Source organism: Condylostylus longicornis, unplaced genomic scaffold (assembly GCF_029603195.1).
Source record: "Condylostylus longicornis isolate FDR11 unplaced genomic scaffold, ASM2960319v2 ptg000038l, whole genome shotgun sequence".
Taxonomy (NCBI): Eukaryota; Metazoa; Arthropoda; class Insecta; order Diptera; family Dolichopodidae; genus Condylostylus; species Condylostylus longicornis.
The window spans coordinates 7,100,396-7,121,362 of record NW_026578007.1 but is presented as its reverse complement, the minus strand read 5'-3'; the positions used below and the strand labels follow the sequence as shown (position 1 = coordinate 7,121,362).

Genomic DNA, 20,967 nt, shown 5'->3' with positions numbered 1-20,967 from the left:
ATATTTTTAATTGCTTTCCCCCAGCTTAAATTTTTATAATAATTTTGTAAAGCGAAAAACTTTTTTATATGATCAAATGGACTTTGGGATCTCGAAAATTTTATGAAAACAAAATTAAAATTTTTTTATCTATAATGAGAATTACCTAGGAATTTAGAATCGAAATACCAACATTAATCAATATAAGACTGTTATACAATAGTTTTTTATAGTTCCTGTGTTATATTGTGCTTGCGAACTATATGACTTATGCAAAAATTTAATTCAAGAAACAAAAAACAACCCTAAATACTGGCATCATTTCAAAACGGACAAAGAATTTGGTTCACATTTTCTTAAAATGTCTGACTAACGGCACGGTGATTCCTGATGTTCAATCTTCGACTGGTGATTGAAACTTGGGGTTGAAATTCCACCCTAATAGTAAAAATATATTCAGAAATTTTAATATATTCAAAAGTTTTGGCAAGCACTTATACATATCAGGCACAGGTAATCAGAATAATGAAAAAAATTGAAAAAGAAAACTTTTGCTTTCAACTCTAAAGAAAATTTTATCTTTAAATGAATCTAAATTTTACTTATTATTTTCTATATTTAAAAAAAAATATATTAAATTTGAAATAATTAGGTTAATGAGTTTACATAATGACTTTAATTTTTTCTTCAAACTAGTTTAAATACAAATTTTATGGGAGGAAACTTTGTCAAAGTGAAAAAATTTTTCCAAAATAACATGCCTTTTCAAACATGGTTTTCTATATGTAAATCAGTTTTTTTTAAATCAAAAGGATTTTTTTCTAGTAATTTATTCAATTATTTCGGCTATATTCAAATAATTCTACAAAAAACGCTCTTTAGTCACCATCGCAAAGGCATAAAATAATATTTTTTAATTGAAAAATTCAATAGAAAGAAATTGCACTTCAATATTATTTAATTTATTAAATTTGGTTCGTTCGATTTAAAAATATTGTTTTTTTTTCTTGCAAATTCTTTTGTATAAATTTCTAGAGTAAGGAGAATAAGTAGATTTGACAAACCAACGGACAGACGTGGTTAAATTGGCTCCGAATTTGATACAAAGCAAGAATATAATACACACATGCTTATATCTCAGGTACTTACTTACTAGCGTTACAAACGGAGTGACAAATCTGCAGGACCCCTCGAACATTCATTCGAATATGGGTAGAAAAGCAAAAACAAAATTAGTACACAGAAATGCTTTGCAGGTGAATTGGATAATTACGCTTATTCATTGTATTTGAAAAAATAGATTTATTATATACGATAACTATACATGAGACAGAGGTAAATGAATACACAAACGACTTTGCATAGATGATAAGTTATTGCATATTTCAAGTACAATCCTGTTAAAAGGTTCCATTTTGTGTTACAATGATATTGGCTAATGAATTGAAATCGAAATTCATACTCCTTCTTCGATTAAAATATTTCAACTCGATGTTCTATCCTCAACTTTTAATTTTTCATAAATTTTTTTTCATTATTAATAAAAAAATACTCATTTGAACATTCTCCACTGAACATAATTTACATACTACTTTATATTTCAAATATTTTTAGTTGTATATAGTAAAAATATTACACATATCTATTTATGTTATGTGTACATATTAGAGTTATTTTAAATAAAATACATAGATGCCCCAAAAAATATGCAATATTAAAATTTAATTTTTCTTAAATTAATTTTTGTTTTTAAAATCTTAAAATCTAAAGTACAAGTATTCTCACTATTAAAATTGTAATTAAAGTAGTGTTTCTTTTCGAATACACATAAGCTTATATGCACATATAAACATTGTATGTTAAATTTAAACAAGAGATTACAATTTAATTTGTTAATTTATCATCATGACAACTCCAGTTCCATCTTCATGTACATGCATATGTATATGTAATTCATTTCTTTTCATACCCACATTTTACATTTAAATAAGTTACATTGTATCATAACTGTTTAGTAGCAAATTTATATACATATACATCCATGATACATGTACATAAAATACCATTAGAGTAAATTTTAAATATATATAATAAGTTTTAAGTATGTATATATGAAAATGCAAAGGGTTCCTGAATAAATAACTATGTAGATAAAATGTGGTTTTCTTACATGGCAAAAAAATAACAGCAAGAATGTTACTTGATACAAAATTTTTACCTTTAAGCATCACTTACATGATGTCAGGATGTTTGCTTTTTTTTTATTTTAACTTTCTTTTTCTTTTTTTAAATTAAAGAACATACTTGCAAATGTATTTATGTATTAATGTAATGCAATTTATTTTTTTCCTGATGTTGTATAAAAAATAATACAAAATTTTCTTTATAGTTACTTACATCAATTTTGTGTCAGATCAAATGTTAAAAATGAGCAGCATTAAAAAGTATATTTGATTTAAAAAGTTTTAAAAAAAATAAAATGGCGGTCCAATTAATCAAATTTGCTTTGCTTGATTGATTATTATATTGGTAAATGCACTGAAGTTAGTTCAGTTTTTAAACGACAATTTTAGCTGGTAAGGAATTCATGGTGAATTAAATCTTATGCTATTACAAAACTACCTCTCTTATTGTACAAAATGCGGTCTGTTAAAATTAAAGTTGCGATGCGGTTATTATTAAATGATAAAATTATTTAACCAAATAAGAAAAATTTACTAATTTTAAATTGTTATTTGAATAATTATTCGTTGATCATAGTAGTATAGCGTTACGGTTTTCGAATATTGCTATAGATCGGATTTGGAGACCATGTAGTTAAATTATGTTACGTTAACGAATGCGAATTGTAAAATATAGTTTTACGTTTTCCCAAACAATATTCTCAGCATCAACATAAATTCACACAACATATTGAGTTTTAAAATTTGTTTTCTTAAACTAAAAAACAGTTTTTATAGAGTCCAAAGTCCCAATGGAATATGATTCGGAATATTTTTTCTATCATTTTAAACTCATTATCCTATTTTCTAACGCTACAGCTTTAATTTATATAACAAATAAACATAGATAAATTTCATTCAAATTTCTTTTCAAAATCTGCACTATTTTTAGTTTACTAGAAAATTTTTATTAAGCTACTGTTATTTTATGAACGTTTAATAGTGTATAATTATTAAATTTTCTTTTCTTCTTCATTTAATTTTTCTTTCGTCTTCTATATACAGCTACATTATAAGGCTCTAATATAGATAAAAACACCGTAACGGTAGTTGATTTTTCTACCTTATTTTTCAATTATTTTTTTTTTATTTTCGCATTTTGTTTAACGCTTATTTCTTTTTCTATTAGTACTCTACTCTTTAAGGTTTCGTTTAAAATGTGTATAGATAACGAAAACATCAAGTTTGCTATTTTAATAACTGGTATGTCCCACAGTTTTTCACTTGAAAATTTCCAAGGATTTTTATATTTAGAGTTGAATAGATCATATCACAGCACTTGAAGGAATTTTACGTTATACGTACATGTTCTTTTCATCTGAAATATTTTTTTTCTTTCGATAAAAATAAAAGTAAGAAGTCATTTCAAGGATATGCAACCACCAAAACTCGACAGTTTAAATACTTCATGATTTTAAAAAAGGAAAATGATTATACACAAACAAATCTGAGAGAGGAATGAAAAAAAAAAAGAAAAGGTAAATCTTATCAAGATTTTCAATTTTTAATGGAATTCTTGAGTTTAAAATAAAAAGAAAATCCTGTTTTTCCTTCCTGTTGTTAGAATATTTTTTTTCCTTTGTTTTATTTTTCCTGTTATTGTTTTTTCAAACATGTCTTGAATTATTTCATTACAGATTATTGTATACAAGCATTATTTTTCTGTTATATTCTATGTACGTTCAGCTATAAGAAAGTAAAAAATAAAAATAATGAAAAATTAAATAAAACAACAGTGTGTTGTTATGATTAAAAAGAAAATGTAATTTAAAATGAAAATCATATCTTTTAAAAAATTGAATAACTTTATATAAGTACAAATAAATAAGTGTGATAAGAAGTATGAAAAAGATTAGTAATTTTTGTTGAATAAAAAAAATATAATGGAAAATAAAAATATTTTGAACTTGTATGAACTCAAAATTTTAAGTTCATAAATTTAAATTAAATTTAAACTTAAATTTAGACTCAGCAGCAGCTCTGTTGTAAAACTAAAGAGATGAATAATTCAATAATAGGAGCGAACGTTAGGGATAGGCAAAATGAAGACAGTTTTTAATTTGTGAGGGATTACATTAAAAATTTTTTTAATTCATGAAGCTCTTTTGCGATTAGTCTTATTCTAATTTCGTATTATTAACTTTAATTTCTAATTTTAAATATTATCAATTACTTCAAACATGTGTGATAGCTTATATCGTAAACCATACCTTAAAATCTCTTTAATTAACATAAATTTTAACAGTGTCTAATGTGAACTATCTTTGGATTATACTCTTTTGAGAATATTTTGAAAATCTTTTGAGGGGCTGCACAGATAAATTGCATGGAGAATATTGAGTAAAGAAATTTGCTAAATACAATTACCATGCAATTCATAGGCATACTATTTTTATGCAAATATTTTATAAATTAAAATTTTACTCCTACATATTAAACTTCTGGTTTTAATTACTACTGAAATTGAAATAACTGAATTGATAATCATTGTATTGAAACTGGAAATTGTAAAAGAAATTAATTAAAATTCACAAGTCCAAGAACTGCTGCCTAAACAATCAGGAATTAAAACTTTATCATTAGACATTCTGAATCAAAATTTTGCTATTTTTGCTAAAATTCTAATAAGAGTAAAATAAATAACCATATACATGTATAAATTCCAATCATTTTTCACTTAAAATATTAATTAGATCTAATGCTTGCGATTATTAAGGTCGATTCTATTGCCATCGAAAATCAATTCATATTTTGTGATTTTATACCGAAAAAGAATTTCAAACCAAAAATTTTGTACAATATGTTTCAAGTCTTTATCATATTTTTTAAGATCCTTAAAGCTTCAAAATCAATTGAAAGTCAAATTTAACACTTTAAGGTATAAAAGTCATATGATTTTAGTTAAAAATAAGGACCACCAACTTTGTTTAAATTACTAACTTTAAAAATTTAATTCAAAAACTTTAGATAAAAAATTCGTTCAATTTATGTGAACAAATGCACTTTTAAGGTCAAAAATACTTTTTTGACATAATCGAAAATTTAATAAAATTTTTTCACAAATTTCCCGTAAAAGTTTTTTATATCAAGGCAACTACTGCTATAAAAATTTTTTAGTACATCTTTTGAGTAAAATACAATTATTACTATTGTTTGTATAAAAATACTAATAAAGGAAAAAAAATCCAAAATATGACGACTTGAATATTTTTATGATTTATTACATTTGTTTCATATATGCGGTGTACATAAATTTTGCGAATAACACCTTTTCACTTTACTATAATGTTTCATTTAAACAAAAAGGATACAAATTATAATAAAAGTCAATAAAACTAGAATAAAATTCGTGGTTTTTTGTTGTTAAATTGTAATGAATTTCTTTTATCCGCCATTAAAGAAATCAGGTAAATTTATAATTTATCATCGGTACTAGTATAGTGTACAACAACTTTTTATCTCTGAATTGAATATAATTTATTGGCGAAAGTTATAAAAGGATACATAAAATATAAGTTGTAATTTTCCCGGCTTTCAATTTTTGCAAGGAAAATGTAAATTTCTGTTATTTTCCGGCAATATAAATAATTTAAATGCGATCATTTCAAAATAAAGAACTCAAAGCAAGCAAATATTTATAAAACAAAATTAGTAAAACAATCCGCTTCCTTTATACTACTAAGTTTGTTGAGAAACATTGGTAATACCTACATTGGCTGAAAAGTATTCATACATTAAATTCATTACTGCATCGGATTACACTATAAAAAAAATATAAGAGAAAAAAAAAACATTAAAACTTAATAATCTTTAATATTTCAAAAAGAAAAATAGGAACAATAAACCACCAATTCAAACGTATAATAATCACGGGAGAGTAAAACCACTAACAATAACAATTTCTTACAATCAAGGTGAAAAAAAAACTTAAGAAATAACATTCTTTTTTAACACTAAAATATTTTCTCTAATTTTTTCCCTTTTATATTTTGAACGTTTCACCCAAAACTGTATACGTTATTTAAGGAATCTTCAAAAATGAAAACGTTTTTTTTTTTTTGTGCTATACACGCCCTCAAGAATTCTTCCAAAAGAAAAAACAACCACTTAGAATTTTATCTACAATATATTTTTCAAAAACTAAGATTTTAATACTAAAAAGGATACTGCAAAAGAATAAAACTATTATAAATGTAGGATATTAAACTGTTATACACTATATACGATATATGAATATTTATTATAATATTTATATTAAGCGAGAAAAAAAAAGTTTTTTTTTTTTGTAATATCCTTGAATTGCAAGCAAAAAAAGACAAAAGCAAAATATAATAACAAAAACATTGAAAGAAGAAGGAAGAAAAGAAATATTTAAGATGGTTGTTGCGGTTTCCCTTCTCATGGTGTTAAGACTGTATAGTAGAAAACTAAACTAACAAATATTATAACGTTGAATATTATGTAATTTGAAAAAAAAAAACATTTCCACATTTAATAACTTTAATAGTTTTGTGATTTGAAGAAAAAATTAAAGTGAAAATGAAGACTTTTAAAGATTATCTAAAACGATTATTTTCATGTTGGTTGCACTTTATGTGCAACATATATATACATATATATTTAGTATTATTATTATATGATGATTTATTTACACCCAAGTGCACTCAAGGTAATCTGTTATACGTGGGTATACGATGGTTTACAATATATAAAGAATTTTTCAATTTAAATTGTAAGTTATTTTTAGTTTTGGAAATTTAAAGATAGTTTTCTTGAGTTATGCAAACAGTGTGATATATATTACAAATTTTATGGAATATTTATTTAATATCCTGTAAATATCGATTATTTTTACAAGCTATTTTATTTTCAAAAATATTTTTTTTATATATATATATAAAGAAGATCTGTTTCATTTTTAATACAAAATATTTCCTATACTTATTACAGAGCTTTGAAAGAACTATTTCAATATTGCTTACAAAACTTACATACTAATTCAATATTTAAAATGAAGATTATAATCACATTCTTTAAGGTTGAAATCTTACGACATTCTGCTATATGTCAATTATATTCGAATATAATTTTGCGATATAAGAATTGCAATGTTATATTTCATTCTTTTACCATTAAAATAATTCATTATTTAAACAGCATAAATGATCACAAAATGATACAGAAGAATAAATATAAGCAGAAAACGAAAATTCAGACGTAATGATTTTTTTGTTAAAAATTTCAAAAATCAGCATTTATTATGACTTGTTTATTATTATTTATAACGCAATAAATTCGGGAAACCAATCAAGTACACTAAATTTCGTAAGCTTCATAACTTATGCAATCAATAAACTATTATAAAAAATATAAATAATTATGACAAAATATTAAGGTGGGGTTCAATTAACACAGCAAGCCCTCTTAAGAGTTATAACTCCCTCTTAATATGGGGTTCAGTTAAAACAACAAGCTCTTAAGAGGTAGTTTTCAATTCATGTCCAGGTTTAAAACTGCGGCAATTTTAAACAAAAAAATTATACTTTTGATTGAATTTGTATCTAATAGATATTGCCTTTAATATTTTTTAATATTTTTATGCAGAATTATTGCAATGAAGTTTTTAGTGAAAAAGTTAAATAAATATCAATATCCAATAGGATGGACCCTGTTTGTCTTAGAACATGAAACAGGTACAGCCTCGGCGAAATCAAATTTGTTAAAATTTTATTTAATAGATAATGAAAATTTAGTTTTCTTCCTTAGTTTTACTTTTTTCATCAAAAATTTCACCATTCTAAACTTAATATTATTGCAACATAATACAGTCACAAAATTTTCATTATTTTATACAACACAATGCGAAATTCATTTTCGCATGTTTGAATTAAAGGAAATATTTTGTACATTGAAAAATTAAAAAAAAAGATATTAATTTTAAAAATACTAGAGATACAATTCTTTTATTTTGATATTGCAGGATTCTCCGTAGTTCCCACTTTTTCCAGTTTTATTGTTCATATACATCTATACATACACATACATATTTAGGAATACATATATGAATGTACACATGTATTCATTTTTAAAATAATTTTTTCTTACAACTTCTAAGAACGTCAGAGATAAGATTGTATATTATATGTGTAGAATATACACTTAAAATGTCATCTCAAATAATTTTATTTTTTAAATTTAAAATTTAACAAAATGAAAATTCAATTGAAATCTATAAAAATAACAGAAATTAAATAAAAGCTGACTTTCTCTTTTAACATTTCGTTATTTTTTTTTATATTGCAGGAATTTTTATGGAAATAGCAACTAATATTTTGATATCATAATACGTCAAATGTAAGTACATACATATAAATTTTTAAATTCTTTTTTAAATAAAAATTTTTATTTCACTATAATTCTTTAATAGTTTTGTATAAAAATTAATAAATTCTCAGAAATCTTTAAGGTTTTGATGTGAACAATTTTTGCATACTTAGCAAAGTATACCATATTTTATTACTTATTATTCATTATTATACGAGTAAACCTTTTTAATTACATTAATGAATTCTGAAATCATAAATTTATTATTGTTTTTACAACCCTTGTATAAACCTCACACCGGATATTTGGGATTTTCTAACCGATTTTTAAGCTATTTCTACAAGTCCGATTAGCTTCAAATTCTGCACGGAGTTCTAAGTCTAATGACAATGCAATATTTTTGTTTTTTTTTATTGGAGGGGGTGGGAGCTCGGTTCGATGAGCTTCCATAAAACTCTCCTCTAGCGGAAACCGATATCTTTCAATCTATTCAAGTTCCATACTTCAAATTTTACCGAAAGTTGTCGAATAATGTACCTAAGTACATATATATTTGCATATAAAGATTATATTAAAAGGAGTTGTTCGGAAAGTTCAGTTTGATGAGCCACCGAACAATTCCATTTCTGCCCATCCTAATCTGTTACAGCAACATTTTTGAAATTAGAAATTTCAGTTTGTTGGGCTTACAAAGAATTTTTATTTCGTATGTGATCAAAATTATAAACTTAAAAATTTCATATGATATTGTCGAATATTGTGCCCAAAAATATACTTCAGTGTGGGGGTTTAAAAAAATGCTTTTACAAAAAATTTCGTTTAAAATTACATACATACGCATCTATGCACACATATGCATACGTAAAAAAGTTGGTTAAGGTCAATATTAAAATCGAAAAAACTATAGGTAGCAAGGTGCAATAGAAAATGTAGAATATGTTTTCGGCAAGAAAACATGTAAGAAACCTTGTGCAAAATGCAAGGAAATACTATATAAACGACACTGAAAAAATTTTCACTATTATTTTAATAAAATTGATATCAAATTAATAAAAATGTCATTAAAATACATCCAATAATGAATAACTATCAAATTAATAACGAATTATTAAAATAATAACACTTTAGAAGAGAGAGAATGAAAAATGAGAGAGAGCTTAATTTAAGTGTTGTTGTTGTAAATTAATTGCAATGATTATTAGTTTAATGCATAAAAACTTTATTTTAATTTTTTAAGACTATTGATTTAATAATAAATAATATTTTATTAAAAATTGATTGCTGTTGATTTAATAGCATCTACTATGGATTTAATAATAAGATTACTAATTTTAATAAAGAAATTTATTAAATTGATTGGCCAAAATGTCAATTTAATAAAATAAAATTTTTTGTTTAACAGTAGCAATTGTTAATTTAACAATACTCTCTATTAATTTAATTGCAAGTTAGGGTGATATTAATAGTAAAAACTGTTGATTTAATAAAAGGAATTGTGACTGTTAATTTAATAATTCGTTGATTATATTAACAATATTTATTATTATGAAATTGAATTGCTGTTGTTCCTAGTGAACAAAAAAATTAACAAATTTTTTCTATGCTAAAAAAATTTTTATCAAGATATAATAATTTTATTACCACATTCAAATTATTATCTTGGTAAAATCTTTTTTATCATAAAAAAATTTAACATTTTTTTTAATTACCAGGATCAACAACAATTCAGTTTGAAAGTAATAAGTATCGTTAATATAACCATCGAATTACTATCTTTACAGTAACAATTTCTCTTATTAAATAAATAATTTTACAATAACTTTCTAATTTAGAAAATAAAACATTATAGTTATACTTTGAAACTGAATTTAACCAAATTTTATTTTTCATTATTGATGAACTAATTCATGACACTATTTCATATTTCATATTATTCATTACATACAAAAATATTAAGCTCTGTAAAAGTTATTTTTTACATCTAAATTAATTAATAAATTGATTATTATATTAAATTTTTTATTGTTGGGTGTCCGTTATTTTCTTTTAATTCTTAAAACAAACTCTTGAAGAAAAGTCCAGAATGATGATGCTGGCTGAGTATATTTAAGATGAAAAACATGAAATAATTTGAAGCATATATCAATAGCCCTTGAATTAAAATGTTGAATTGAATAATCTGAAATTTAAATTAAAGTATTACAATAACAATTTACTTTCCCAATTAATTTCTCTTTGATAGAAAAAATAGTTTAAACTTACTTTCAATTTTTTACCAAAGCAAAATGCGTTCTTCTAAAAGCACTTGAGCTCCTAATTGTATATACTTCTATGTCTTAAATTAAAAAAAATATGGTGTGGCTGCAAGTGTAAAAACGTTTGCACATCTATGTTTGCTTCTACGTATACACATATTCAACAAGAAAAAAAATAATAAAATTTAATTTAATCTTTACGAAAATTTTCGTTTATTAACTTACCTTGAAAAATTTCCTTAATTTTACATTTTCCTTATTTTATTCTATTTTATAACTTATTTTATTTTTTTATTCCTTATTTTAAGTTATAAATACTTTAAAATTCTCACTAATTTTTTTTTTGACAATTAGAACTGAATTTTATTTAAAGTTTCACAATTGTTACTGCAACAATACAGAATATGTTGTTTGTTTTGCTTCTAGATGACTACTAAAATATTAAATGAGAAATTTGCAAAACTCTTTCTTTTTATTTTTATTTTGATAAATGTTTTTATTAAAATTATAACATTTCGTCAAAAATAATAAATTTGTTATTGAAATAATAAGCAAAGTTATTATTTAAACAACTTGAAATTTATATCTCTCAAAAAATCCCGTTATAAAGAAGTAGACAACTGTCTCCACTCCCAAAATATTTGAAAATTTTGTAAGTAATAACATTAACGTATAATGATATTTCAACAAAAATAATAAACTTGTTATTCGAATAATAAGCAATGCTATTATATTAATGACTTTAAACATACATTGCTCAAAAAACTCGAAAGATCTCTTGTTAATAATTTACATTATTCTCTCACTCTCAAAAATTTCGAAAATTTTATTGAAAAAATTATTAAACGAACAAATTGGCTATTATTTTAAAAATCGATTCTAATTTTAACAAGAAGTAACGTTATACTGATGATTCTTATTATTAATTCTATGACTTGCGATCGAAATAACAATTTTTGTGATCAAAATAATAATAAATATTTTTTTTTTAATAACAAATTTTAACAATTTTTGTTATTATTTCAAAAGTAATATTTTCAGAGACTATTTCGGAGAAGGTTGTACATTTGATAATTTTTTGCATAGTTTTAATAATAACGTTTATTATTTCAAAAACTTTGGTGATTATTTTAAAAATTTTGTTGTTTAAATGTAAGTTTGAATGGGCGATTATAAAAAAGATAATCTTTTACAGTTCAAATAATAATAAATGACATTACTTTCATAATAAATGACATTATTTTAATAAAAATGATTGTTAAGGTTTTTAATAAACTTTTTAACAATCGATTTATTAAAAAAATAGTGAAATTTTTTTGAGTGGAAGCTGTAATTGACCTTAAGTCTTCGTTGTTTCAACTTTTAACACAATATTTTAATGAAATTTTTTAACTTTGTTTTTATATGATGTATTTTCGAAATTTATTTTTTACCTTTTATTACATTTTTTAAAAGTTTTTTTGCATTTTATTTTAAAATTCAATTGTAAGGCTTTTAAGGCCTTTAATATAATAATTTTATTAATTATTAAAGTAATCATTATAATTTTATAATTATTACTTTAATAATTAAGTAGGAATCTACGGTTCCTTCTTAATTATTAAAGTAATCTTTGTTTTTTGTTATGACTATGAGTTTACATCAGTTTGGGGCTAACATCAGTTAACAGTTCTTATACATCTTTTCAATTTCTTTCACTTTTTAAATTCTTTACACAGTTTTTATAATTTTCTCTAATTTAAAATCAACATTAAAACGTAAAAATAATACTAAATCTGATTATTATCTAAATTATTATGCAAAATATTTAACTCTAAACTTAAGCGATAATATCAGGCGTATTTCATATAACAAATATAATTCAAATTAACGTTAGTACATATAGGTATTGAAAAATATTGTTAATTTCCCTAAAAGTATGCAATTAAATTTTAATATGTAAATTTAAAATTCGAATTTTTACAATTTATGAAAATGCTATAAATCACAAACACAATCATGAATATTTAAAGATATTGCTCATATTATTTTTGTAGTTGAACATCGTTGTATATAATAAAAACCCTTAATAATAAAGCAATCATAGAATATGTACAGGTACATCTAAATTCACATCTGATTTAAAGAAATTTAGAGCAAACACTTTTTTCTAAAAGAAATGCTTAAATTTAATAATGAGGTTACCCAATAAATAAAACTATTCAAAGCTTAGCGTTTATATAGTGTATTTTATAGTGAATCGTAAAATTGTGATTCCTTACATTAGTATACCAACAATTTTTCCATATTCTGTTATAAAAGTATAATGTAAATTAGCAGTACGTACAAATTTATATGCATCCGACCAATGCACTCAAAAATTGTCACTTAATTTCAATTTAATGAAAAAATTTCTTTTAAAGTCATGAAATCAAAAACAAATAAAAAGTTGTATCTAAATCAATTTCGAAAGCAAATCAAACACATAGGGAATAAAAAATTACATGAAATCTAATATCATGTAAATCCTTTTATTAAATATAAATATTTTTGCATTAAGTTGTTACATTATTAAAATCCGTTTATAGAATAGTAAATTTTTAATTTGAAATAAAACACTCAATAGTCGAAGGAATTAAGTTTTTAATGGAAATAATTTACTCTTTTTTATGAATAATAAATGCTCAACAAAATCTTTGTGAATTTAATAGTGCATGAAATGTAATAAATGTTTAAATACATGTTAATATTTCAAAGAATGTATAAATAAAATTGATATTACATTACATTGAGTGTTCAAATCAAAATATTAAATGCATATACAATTTACATACATTTACAGTTTAGGTACTAAAATATCTGTGCATTTCTGAATATTCAATTGATCTAGTTATAAATGTTTAAACACCTAATCGTTTTCATTAATTAAATATTAAAATTACACTTTTTTTTTGTACTTACGTATCACTAAATTATGCAAACTTTTCAATACTATTATAACAGAATTTTTAAAGTACCATAAGAATGAAACATTGCAAATAGCATGATTAACTTTTAACCAATTTAGTTACCTTTACAAATTAATCACTGTGCATAGCTTTAATTTCATATTAGATTTTTCTAAATTCCTAAAATTAATTGGAAAACTCGAATATTTATGAAAACTGATAAATGCTCTTCCTCAAATTTGACAAGACAATTGAATTTTAGATTAATCTTTTAATTAATAATTTTAGAAATTTCATATATATTTAGATCTTTACTAGAAACTTAAAAAAAAACCTAAAAGAAAATTTACGGAAATAAAAGTTTTATTCACCCGAAATCCTAAAAATACAATTTTTACCACTTTTCGAAAAAAATTTGGAAAAAGGAGTATTTATTAGTTTCATTATGTCCTTTCTTCCGTGGACATGTTTACAAAACTTTCACACACTTAGCATTACAAGCCATTTTTCAACTATTTATTATAGTGAAACCATAAGCATTTTCAAATTTTGCAAACGTACAAAAACAGTGGCTGGCTTCTTCTATCGCGCCATACCATACTTGACTTTAAAAAAATAACATGGCCGTTAAAATTTGCCATTACCTAAGACCCGCTTTTACCAAATTTTTGATATCGTTTTTCTTCTAGACCCCAGGTTGTGGGAGGGTGTTAACAGCTTTTAGGCACTAACAAATAGTTTAAGTTATTGCCTCTAGAAAATTTGTAAAATTTAAATTTTTGACACCTTATATTTCCGAAACCGTAAGCTTTTTCAAATTTCTATAAATGCAGAAAGCTAACCATTAATGTTATGCTATTAAAAAGTATAATTTTTCTTAACTCACGCAATTAACCCTTAAAATCGAGCAGAATATTAATCCCTCTTTAAAGTAATTTTTGTTTTATTTCAAAGACTATATAAATCATTAGTCCTAAATGTATGCAATCCTTGAAACAGTTTCGTATATAAATCAAAGTAGTTTTAATAATGTAATAGGTACATATAGATTGTTTTTAAAAGCATTTTTTTCAGGTGTTTAAGGAAAAAGTGCTGCATTGCAAATCATTGATTTGATCCAACTTTATTATTTTTACAATATAACTTCAAATTTTTATAATTTTAATATTTTAAGAAAGAGCCAACAAATTCAACATATTGATAGACATGAGAAGAGCATAATAATTCTAAAACTAAATAAATTATTGTTATTTAAAATGGTACTTTCGTCTATATAAGTTTTTATAGTACATTTATGCAAAATTTTCTTATTAAAGTCACAAAAGTTCCTTGCATATTAAATTAATAACAAAATATTTAACATCGAATTGATCTTTCTTGCAATTCTATTTGAAAATTTAATATAAATTTAAACAATTATTAGCTATTTTTAATTTAAAGTATCAATTAATAATAAAATCTTCTATAATTTCAACAAGTTTATTTATTCAAAAGTTTTGGTAACAAATTTTTCATATAAGAAAAACTTCAAGTACCAAATTTAATTTGTTGACAATAAATTATCATATAAATTAAAATTAAATTTTATTTCTATTTTTCAAATATTTAAATTTTTCAATTTTAACAAAATAAGTAAATATTTTAAAATGTATTTTTGTCCAAAATGGGAAGTATTCCATATTATACAATTTGATTATTTATATACAAATCACTCTATTATCCTCAAGAAAAACAAACAAATTTTTCAATTATTTTGACAAACAACCATTTATATTAGCTATCTATGTACTAGAACAAGTACTACCATTTTTTTTTGTGCTTATTGTATAAACAAGTATATATATATACAATTGAAATTATTTAAAGAATATTTAAGGATTTATTTTGTCTTCTTTTATATCGTACTGCAAATATATACATGATCTCACTATTATTACCCTTAATAGCTCTGTATAACAAGAACATCAATGTTATTTTACAAAAAAAAAAAAAACGTTCTATGTTCTGTTCCTTTTGAAAGAAAACTTTTTTTTTCAGACTTTCACATTCTATTTGAAATGAGAATATCCTTAAGAAATAATAAAGACCATGTAATAAAAACAAGAATATAGAAAAACAAAGTTAAAAAATAATTCAATGAATAATAGAATATAATAGAATAAAAAAAAATTTTTTTTTTTAAAGAACGCACGTTTGTCAATTAAATAACAATAAAAAAAGAAAAGAATCCTTGAAATAACATAAAGAATAGAATATTCAACCAGAAAAGCAAATAACAAAATTAAAATAGGCAACACTGTAATGCATATATTGTAAATACACACGTGTGTGTACAAATATAAAAAAAAACCTAATAATTCTCCTAGGCACGTTCAACCATTTACCTATTTAATCATTATTTTATTTGTGTGTTTCATCCCTTAAGGTAATTTTTATTCTCTTTTACATTTCGCTCTTTTATATAATTTTTCTTTACATTTTTTTTTTTTTGTTTTGTTTTTATTCCTTCAAGAGAATTTTTTTTTATTGCATATGCTTAGGAGCAATTGCTATTTAAAATAATATTTCATTTGTATATGGTACGTTTTAATATTATTATTTGTGTTAAAAACTTATGGTTTAATTATTTATTTTGAGAAAGCAGTCGAGTAAAAAATGAAAAAATAAAAATTAATTTTATGAGAACAAAGAGGGTTTATTTTTTTGTTTTGCCGCGGTTTATAAATATGAATTTTTTTGTTTGAACTTTTTATTTTATTAATTTTTTAATGTTTTGTATAAAAAAAAACTTAAGTTTATCATGACTTTGTTTTGAATATACATACGCAAAGCTATTTTTAATTGTAGTGAAATCGCATAAAACGTGTTCATAAATATAATAATATTTAATATAGAATATTGCAATTATAGGAGCAGTTATATAAAAGCGTAATTTAAGAAAAAATGCGGCTAAAATGGCGCACTCATTAATACAACTTAAATCTATCAATTTTCATAACGTAATTTAAAAAATTTTCGTTTTATTGAATTAAGGAATATTTTTGTATCTTGAAAAACAAATATCTATAGTGTTTTTCTCCTAAACTGTTTGATTATAGTAGGGATATAATTTGTATAACAATTACAACATACTTTTGTACCTACCTACCCTTCAAAGTTAAATTGATAAAAATTTGATATTTTTTTACAAAATTAAAAAAAAAATTTTATAGAATTCCTGAAATACGCCAATTGAATCAAAACATTTAAAAGAACCAATCAATTCAACTATTGAATTATAATAGCAAATATGAAAAGTAATTTAAAAACTTTATTAAACATTAAGAAATTTTAATTTTATTAACAATTTAATTGATTCTACTCAAATTTGAAGTTATAATTATATAATATGTTATTATATCACATGAATAACAGTAAAAAAACAAAGGACTTCTTTGAAATAAATAGGCATTAGAACATCAAATATGAGTACATACAAATTTTATAAATCAATAAAATTATATATGAAAAGTATGAATATTTTTAATTTTTTTAGGAATTTAAATTTTTAAATTTCTAATTTAATTTTTAATTATGTATTTTATTCTATTATATACAAATTGAACAAGTTGGACAAAATTTGAAATTAAATATAAAAATTTTCCATTGATGATGTGAAAATTTGCATAAGAAATTTTCCAGACTTGTAATCAAGTACTTGTTTTTAAAAAGAGATACTACAAAGGTCCTTATTCTTGCTTGAATTATAAACAACATAATACTAAAGAAAAATCTTATGAAAATTTTTAATTATCGTAAAATATGTAAATTTTTATTTTTTTTTTCTCTCTTACGATTTTCGTTAAAATCTTCCATTTATTCAAATATTGTTCGAATTATTCAATGAAATAAAAATTATCATTAATTTATTACAAAAAATAAAAATCAATTTTATAAAGTATAATTTCAATTTTTTTTTTTTTTCAAATTCAAAAGTTTACTTGTATTTTAAAATTAAATTCCAATGCAAATTATAATAATTTAGAATGCCGAATATTTATGTATGATGCCTCATAAAACCTAAGTATTTTAATTGAATACACAAATGCAATGGATGAAAATAAAACTGTAAATTACCATAAAAAAGAATGGAAAATTACAAGTATAGAAAATGGCGACTTTACAATGTTTTTTTCCTATTTTCAATTTACATATAATTTTATTATCCTGTTTTCTATAGAAGTGCTTTTTAATATCCTGTATATTTCTTTACGTTAACAGTAATTGAGAATATTGCAAAATGAAAATAATCAATTGCGTGTTAAATATAGGTTGATTGATCTTTTATTTCCTTTCTTCTTTCACTTTTATTTTACACTAATTTTCTCATCTCTTTTTTTCATCTCCTTTGTCTATTAAATGTACAGTATTTTATAATTTCTAATTTTGCAATTCTTACTTAGTAAAGAAACCGGCAATTGTTAACTGTGAGAATGCTATAATCACTTTAAATCCCAAACGTGAATTAATTTAAAAAATTGTGTTAATATAAATATTTTTTATAGCTCTGGAAATTTTTTTAGGTATTTATACTTTTTGAACAACACATTGTTTATAAATTGTAGAGCTTTTAGGAAATCAAAATTTTTCAAAATATTTGCGAAATTCACTAAAATTTGAAATCCAATAAAATAAAACTAGAGTGAATCTTAAATCTTACAGAGCATAATAGAAAAAAAAACACATTACTTAAGTACGAGCTGCAACAAACATTTGAAGAACATAACGAATATTGAAGTTATATAATATTTTTTTTTATAGATTGAATAAGCTGGAAATAATCAGTATCGCAATCAGTTAAGGTAATCCAAATGTCAAGCACTTTTGTTTAACCATTTCAAAGAGACCCTATCATTCTGTATACTGGTACATTGTAGTATTCTTTAAAGACCAGCCATTCTTTGTCACAATATTGTAGTGTACCTGGCCCTCCTTTCTATCGTGAGATTGTACCGTACTCTCTATTAGAAATAAAAATAGAGAGGCCAGTTTCGATTTCTCATAATTACAATCAAAAATATAATTTACGCCAACTTTGATTGCCGTTTTTCCTTAACTTTCTTTAAATGTAAAATGTCTATTGATATACAGCAAAAGCATTTTATATATGTGTTAAACAAAGTTTGAATTTTAATATAGCTGTAAAAATTTAACTAGTTTTTAATTATTTATTCTTAAAAAACGAATTAATTGAATTTTAACTCAATATACACAGCGATTACAATCATTCGTATATTTAAATACAAGTAACGTCTGCATGTATTTGTGCTGTTGGCATTTTACGCTTTCTAGAAATCTCTATTTTTTCAAATGAAAACAAAAACCGCATTTGCATTCCAAAACGTCATGTCATTAAAAATTTTATTTAATTTGAAAAGTTTAATAAATTCAAACATTTTTTAATGCATTTTATATTTATTGCAATTTCCCTTTCGTTCAACTATCTTAAATCACATACATATACATATAAATAATACCATTTTTATTCTGGAATCTGATTTTAATCTTTAATTCGTTCTACTTTTGAAATGTGTGCCTATTGTATACCACATTCATTGTAAAAATTTAACTATTTTAAAAGTATTTCTTTAATTTATTCAATCATTTTCTATTCCATTATAATTTTCTTATATTGGCTGTGCTATTTTATAAATAAATTTTCTCAGTTTTCATCGTTTTTTATTTAATCAATGAAGATATGTGTATTACCACCATTATGTAGAAAAATATTTTGTTTTACTCTTTCTTATTTTTCTTGTTAATTCAACAGCATTTTCAACTTGGAACTTAATAGTTTCAATAAATTTAATGTGAACATGTAGATGTAGATATAAGTTAATCTATATAATAATATCGTTATACATATTTATGTAAGTATATGTAAATAATGTTCCTTTTATGTAATTGAATTTCATTACATTATAGGTACATTGATACATTGGTATTTGTTAATTATTTTACTATTATGAAGATACACCAAACTTAATTTATACAATACTAGAATATATATTATGAGCTTATATTCATTGTACACAGGGTGTTTTGCATAAAGTGGCAAATAATTTCAGGGATGATTCTTTGATAAATTTCTATCAAAAAATTGAACGGTTGGGGGAGGGAGGGGGATATGCCTTTATCGCATGTTTTTTGAACACATTTAATACGTTTTACTACAAAAACTATGAAATTTCGAGTTTTGTGATAAAAAAAATTCAAAAGCAAAAATTCTGACTTTAACGAGCTGTATCTCGAAAACTACGGCTTAAATCAAATGAATTGCAAGACCAAATACAAAAGAACAATAAATCATCTGTAAGACAAACTCCTAATCATAACCCTGTGTCATATGGTTCGAATTTATAAGCATTTCTTTTTATGGAGTAACAGTCTGGTAGCTTTTTTTTTAACAGGCTAAACGGGTATTTGCACACCCCCCCCCCCCATACACCCATACAAGTTTGAGCTGAAAATTGATCAAAGAATCATCTCTGAAATTATTAGCAAGCTTATGCGAAACACCCTGTTTATAATATACATATGTGGAATATTACTATAGAAACTTAATACTGTTCTTACTGTATATAGAAATTTACTATATTGTATATAGTACTTATATGTTGATGATAGTTATATAGAAATATATTATTATTACTATTATATTCAAACTAATACAATGAAATCAATGAACGATATTAAGAATAAGTTATAAATTTATTCCTGAATATTTTTTGTAAATATTTTTACACAACATCGCATTTTGAATTTATTAATTAAACTTTTTATGTGTGTGTGCTTTAACTATCATTTAAATTTCTTTGTTATTGATTTAATTTAGGTATATTTACGCATATTATGAAAAAATTTTTTACAGATTTAATATTTGCTTTGAAAATACTATCTTTTTATGCCATTCAGGAACAATATTTATTCGAACAAAATAACCCTGAATGGTTAAATCGATCTCTTTAAATAAAATTCGACCAAGTATTTAATAAAAAAAGGTTACAATTTACAAAAACAAAATTGCTCTTTAACGCATTTCTTACTATTTTTTAAAGGTATAATGAATTTAACTTTCAAATAATCATTCGTTCCATAAATCTATATATTGTGCTCGTTTTTATTCTCAACTATTGGGCTATGCAATTTTTCTACATTTTGAATACCAAAATTAACCCTTTCATTTAGTCTGTGCTCCGATGAGAGGGAGTAGTAAACGCT

At 23.1% G+C, this 20,967-nt stretch overlaps 1 protein-coding gene across 4 annotated transcripts in view; it reads left to right on the top strand.

Moving 5' to 3' along the window:
• The first annotated feature begins 8,497 nt into the window (after window positions 1–8,497).
• Window positions 8,498–20,967, top strand: part of LOC129609301 (glutamate-gated chloride channel) — a 92,141-nt gene continuing 79,671 nt past the window's right edge. For all 4 annotated transcript variants that reach the window (XM_055521248.1, XM_055521246.1, XM_055521247.1 and 1 more), the window contains exon 1: window positions 8,498–8,555. The gene's annotated coding sequence lies outside the window, so the exon portion shown is untranslated. The remainder of the gene's footprint in view (window positions 8,556–20,967) is intronic.